At 36.0% G+C, this 4,352-nt stretch overlaps 1 pseudogene; it reads left to right on the top strand.

The window, feature by feature from the left end:
* The first annotated feature begins 428 nt into the window (after window positions 1-428).
* On the top strand, window positions 429-1,883 carry LOC120171175 (annotated as a pseudogene).
* The last annotated feature ends 2,469 nt before the right edge of the window (window positions 1,884-4,352 follow it).

Below are 4,352 nucleotides of genomic sequence, written 5' to 3' on the forward strand. Positions count from 1 at the left end.
AGGTTAAAATTAACGCTTATTAAAATAATTATTTTAAATTTTTTCAGAGTATTTTATTCCTCAATAATTTATTTTAAGATAGAAATACTCCTATTATTTAATTAAATAGTCTTTTAACCCTTATTCTTTTTGAAACGTTTTTCCCTTAAATATTTCATTTTAAGATAAAAAGACTCCTATTTTAAAAATAACTTACAATTTTCATCCATAAAGAAGATTTTTTTTCACAAAATAAATATTAAAAGTCAAAATCTTTAAAAAATTAAAATTAAAATGATTATTTAGTCAAATATTATGAATAATTTTTATATTATACCTTATTTTTTCCGTGAACAATTAGTTTGCTTGTCTGTTGCCCCTTGATTGGTTATTGGACTATACAAAAAGGACATTGCAAATTGCAAGTCCCATACTTCCATTTACAACCAATAACTTTCTCATCAAAATCTTAAAAAAAAAATCTGGGATTTTAGCTTTCAGTTCACGGCAGCCATGATCAGCTTCAAACAAGTTAAGCTCTTAGCGTTTCTTTGCTGCTTTTTCATCGTATTTCCTTCCCTGGTATTGGTAGGAGGAGACGATAGCTGTACTTGCGAAAAGAAACTGATGATCCCAATAAAAACTCTTCAGCGCTTAGATACAAGATCATTGCTATAGCTTCGATTCTTGTTGTTGGATCCATTGGCGTTTGCATTCCCCTTCTCGGAAAAGCCATCAATGCTTTACGTCCCGAAAAGAACGTTTTCTTCCTAATCAAAGCATTTGCTGCCGGTGTGATATTGTCTACCGGCTTCATCCATGTTCTTCCCGATGCTACTGATAGCTTGACAAACCATAGCCTCGACAAAAACACTTGGGGAAAGTTCCCGTTCGCCGGACTGGTGGCGATGACTTCTGCGATCGCTACATTGATTGTGGATGTTTATGCTACTTCTCATTACACCAAGTCTCACGTTAAGAATCAAACACCACAGGTTGATGGCGGCTGTGATGAAGAGAAAACGGAGGAGCATGGTGATGAAAATTACGTGCATGTTCATGCATATGCTTCGTCCGAGCTTCTTCGTTATCGAGTTATATCTCAGGTAACACAACTAAAAATTCATTCATGATTAATGGCAATTTTGATAAAGTTTTGATTTTGATCCGTTAATGTTTCTTTTTCTGAAGGTTTTGGAGTTGGGGATAGTGGTTCATTCAGTGATAATAGGGATATCTTTAGGAGCTTCAAAAAATCCAAAAACTATAAAGCCATTGGTGGTTGCACTCAGCTTCCATCAGTTCTTTGAAGGCATGGGACTGGGTGGATGCATTTCCCAGGTAAATTAATTTAACGCGCTTCATTAGTTTCCATGGCACAAATCCTCAGGAATCTTTATGGCTTTGTTGTTATCGTTAGGCACAATTCAAGCTGGGTGGGGTTGCAATCATGGCACTCTTTTTCTCTCTCACAACCCCATTTGGAATCGCTATAGGAATAATTATATCCAAAAGGTACAATGACAGCAGCCCCGAGGCACTCATCGTCCAAGGGCTCTTCAACGCCGCATCGGCGGGGATTTTAATATACACGGCGCTCGTCGACCTGCTCGCCGCTGATTTCATGAACCCTAAGTTGCAAAACAACGCTACACTTCAAGCGGGAGCCACCGTTTCTCTTCTTCTTGGAGCTGCCTTCATGTCTGTCATGGCTGTTTGGGCTTGAAAGCCTTTCTTATCATTTTCGAATATAATAGCTGTATGTCTGTATATTGTAAATAGCAAAAAAGATGTCGGCAGATTTTCTGTAGTAAATGTAAGCAACATTTGGATCAGCTTAGCTCAAATACATCACTCCTAAAGGCTAAAATTAGGATAATATTCAGCAGGGCTTAGGCTTCATTTATTACTTTTAATTCAGTTAGTTTTCACTACTTGAATTTTATTAAAACTAGACATGTGCCTGTAGTTGTCTGCTGGTGTCCTTGGAATTGAAAATTTAACTTATAATTTTTATAGGTTAAACTACGTGGCTGTCAATGGTATCAGTTTTATTTGTAAACTTTTTTAAAAAAATTAATTTTAACATTAAACTTTCGATTTTTTTTAATTTATCATTGAATTGTTAAATCATTAACATTCGAATGATGCAATAATTTGATATCGATGTCAAAATCAAAAAATTAATTTTTTTCCGCCTCAATATTTATTAATCAAAATTAAGGTTTTTCATTCATTTTTAGTTACCATTAGAAACTATCATTCTTCAGCATTTTTGTAGCCACCCTAGATATTGAAGAATTTGTATCATTGTCCCCTACTAGTTTAACGTTTTAAAATGTTTCAAAAAAAAATTACTTGTAAAAAACATTAAAAAAAACTCATCGGGGATTTCTGCTTTTCCTATTTTGAGATTTTTGGTTTTTTTTCAAAAAAAAAAATTAAATTGTAAAAAGCATTCTTTTAAGAAGCGGAATTATATACCTCGAAATTAGCCTACATGATGATCGTCGGAAGAGATCGAAGAATTAGAGCATCAACCTTTATATAAATTTTCATCAATTTTGAGTGAATTTTATAGGAAATCAATTTGAAGAAAAGAAAGAGGAGTGGAATGTGAATATTGTGGTAGCGATCATACAATAAATGACGACAAGTGATGATTAACTAACAAAGAAGGTAAAAAGAATTGATGATTTTCTACAGAAAATAGGAAAGAAACTATACGTAGTGTCATTAATGATTTAACAATCCAATGATAAAAAATCAACGTTGAAAGTTTAGTGATATAATTGAAACTTTCTAAAGCACTTTTGTGACAAAATGAATACAATGACTAAAGTTCAGTGACTCATGAAATAATTTACTCTTTTTAAAATAAAAAACAAAGTTAATTTTTAAATAAAATATTTGATGTATTATCAATAAATGTGAGTCTCACGCACTATCAATATTTGTTGCAACATTTCAGCAACTATGGATGTAATTGTAACATTACAAAGTGAAACACAAATAATTAAATTTAAATGTGTAGTATATTTTCATTCCAGGTTTATATACATCCATGGACATGGGACAAATGCTGTAACATTGTAGGTGTGTCACACAAGGCTGGGTGTTACCTTTGTTGTCAACAAAGCAGCCCGTTACATGCATCATCCAATGAAATATACAATATCAAATTTAGGATGTCACAATTGTTTTTGTCCGAGTGACGTTTATATATATTACTATTATATTTATATTAATATTATTATATACATAATAAATATAATAATTATTATTATATTTATATTATTCTTAATATTTATAATTTTACAGGACCCAAATGAAATTACAACTCGAAGCCCGATTACAATTAAATTCTAGCATACTTGAATCCAGTGCAGACCTGGATTCGGCCCGAACAGCCCTACAAGCCCAGAAGCGAACCCATGTTCAACTAGGGTTTCTACGCAAGGTTCCAGCGTCGCACGAGTCCCAGCCATCCGATCCAAAAGCCAATCCAACGGACCACAGACGACCAACAGAAACCCTAGAGTACTCATTGTAACCCTAGGGCTATTCCAGCACCGCCGTAGAGATGATGATGCCCCGCCGACGAACTTACCAATCAACAGTAGCCACATCCTCGCCGGATCTACAAGATCTGGGTGCATTTAATGCACCCATCCTTTCCACCACACAGCTCACTTCCCCTAGTGTGAGTCACCACCGTAGCTCCGGTGACTCACCGGGGTTCATTCGTTTAACTGGTCTGAAAGGGGACTCGAAGAACCCTATAAATGGGGCTAACCTACGAAGAACAACAACAACAACAACAAAGAGTAAACCACCCAATACACAGCAAACAAAGTCCAGGAAAATATAAAGCAGAGACTGAGAGAAGCCTTACCCTCATCGGAGCACTCACGTACCTCCACGCACCGCCCGAGAAGACGAACCATCGAAGGTATAAAATTTTAGATCTATTTTTATTTAGGGTTTTTAGGAGAAACGACGCCGGATTCAGTTTTAGGACGACTCGGGTTTCATTTTGGTACGTTTGGATAAAATCCGACCACCATGGGTGATGGCAGGTGGTGGCTATCGGCGACGGCGTATGGTGGCCGACCGGGGACGAATTCCCTCCGACGAGGGAATTTTAGAGAGATGTGAGAGCTTCTCTCTCTAAAGAGTGAGAAGAAGAGAAGAGAAATGGGAAGCATTGGGGTTTTAGGCCTAATTCGGCCTATTTATATCCCTTCCCAAACTGTGTCGTTTCGAGGAGGGACCTGTGTGTAATTTGGAATGTGGGGAAATTAACCCGAGGTCCCTGTAACCTTGTAACTTCGCAATTTAGTCATTAAAAAAACATGTTTCATGCATTTTAA

This window comes from Hibiscus syriacus, unplaced genomic scaffold (genome assembly GCF_006381635.1).
Source record: "Hibiscus syriacus cultivar Baekdansim isolate YM2019G1 unplaced genomic scaffold, ASM638163v2 tig00111812_pilon, whole genome shotgun sequence".
In the NCBI taxonomy this organism is placed as follows: Eukaryota; Viridiplantae; Streptophyta; class Magnoliopsida; order Malvales; family Malvaceae; genus Hibiscus; species Hibiscus syriacus.